Here is a 1295-nt window from a genome sequence, read left to right as displayed (position 1 = left end):
TTGTATCATTTATTGCCACTCTCCTGAGGCCCTACACATAACATATGCCCAGTGAAAGTTTATCATTAGTAATGCCCTCATCAGAGAAGAGAAACTGGCCAATGTCCTTTCCATTTAGTCTTCTTGAGGTTCATTGTGCATGCATTAAGGTATCCGTCCAATGCTAGGATGTATTAACAATTTAAGAGCCTCTTGGTTTCACAAACTTACCTGAAACTTATGTCTCAGTATTAAGGTCATTAACCAGAGGGTCAACATCATCAACAATGGCTGCTTGAAGCAGTTAGAGAAATGAACTCAGTCTTTGGTCAGAACATGTTTAATGAGTACTAAGACAGCCTGTGCATTTCTTATTCAACATTTCAACTGTATTTTAGCCATGTGCTGATAACCACAGCAAAACTATAACACTGATCTGTTTCTTCCGAGTGTCAGACAATCTTCTAAGCACTGTACACGTACTTAAATGATTACTATAAACTCCATGACTCATAGTTCCTGAACCTTTTAGGAGGTACATTAGAAACACACACACACACACACACACACACACACACACACACACACACACGCATATCCTATCATTGGCAACATGGAGGAACTTGACAGGCATTATATTAAGTGAAATAAGCCATGCACAAAGGCGAATACTACATGATCTCACACAGAATTTCCACTAAAATAAGTCAGATCATTAAAGCAGGCATCAAAATGGTATCTACCAGAGAAACAGGGATGAGATTGGGAGAAGGGGAGACTAGAAAGAGAGTACCCTGATGGACCATACAAGGACCTAAAGGGGACATCTAATGAAGACACAAAATTGAGAGAGAGAGAGAGAGAGAGAGAGAGAGAGAGAGAGAGAGAGAGAGAGAGAAAGGCATTGCACAGTACCTTCAAAGGCATACCTCACACAACCTAAGGATGTCCAATTAGGTCTCATCTTTTTTTTTTCTTTTCTTTTTTGTCGGAGCTGGGGACCGAACCCAGGGCCTTGTGCTTACTAGGCAAGCGCTCTACCACTGAGCTAAATCCCCAACCACAGGTCTCATCTTTTAAAGGTCCTCATCACCCCTAATACTGCCATCTTAAGATTTAGACTTTGCTTAAAGAGTAAATGCCTTCCTGTTTCTATCAGCAGGTAGAATTAGAGGTCATTTGAGGTTAACATTATTGACTCTTCAGTCCATAGGACTGGACTCTCCAGTTGTACACTCAGACATAATTCAGAATCAACTCTTTTTGGTATCTCCCACTGGAGAGACTGAATGAATCTGTTTCTGAAGGAATAGCAA

General features: G+C 40.7%; 1 non-coding gene across 1 annotated transcript; it reads right to left on the bottom strand.

Annotated features, from left to right (window-relative positions):
• Positions 1–965: 965 nt before the first annotated feature.
• Trnat-agu20 (transfer RNA threonine (anticodon AGU) 20) lies at positions 966–1040 on the bottom strand. Its single transcript has one exon. It is a non-coding gene; the product is annotated as a tRNA-Thr (tRNA).
• Between the last annotated feature and the right edge of the window lie 255 nt (positions 1041–1295).

Source organism: Rattus norvegicus, chromosome 9 (assembly GCF_021556685.1).
Source record: "Rattus norvegicus strain SHRSP/BbbUtx chromosome 9, alternate assembly SHRSP_T2T, whole genome shotgun sequence".
NCBI lineage: Eukaryota > Metazoa > Chordata > Mammalia > Rodentia > Muridae > Rattus > Rattus norvegicus.
The sequence above is the reverse complement of the archived record's forward strand: the minus strand, read 5'-3'. Positions and strand labels throughout refer to the sequence as shown.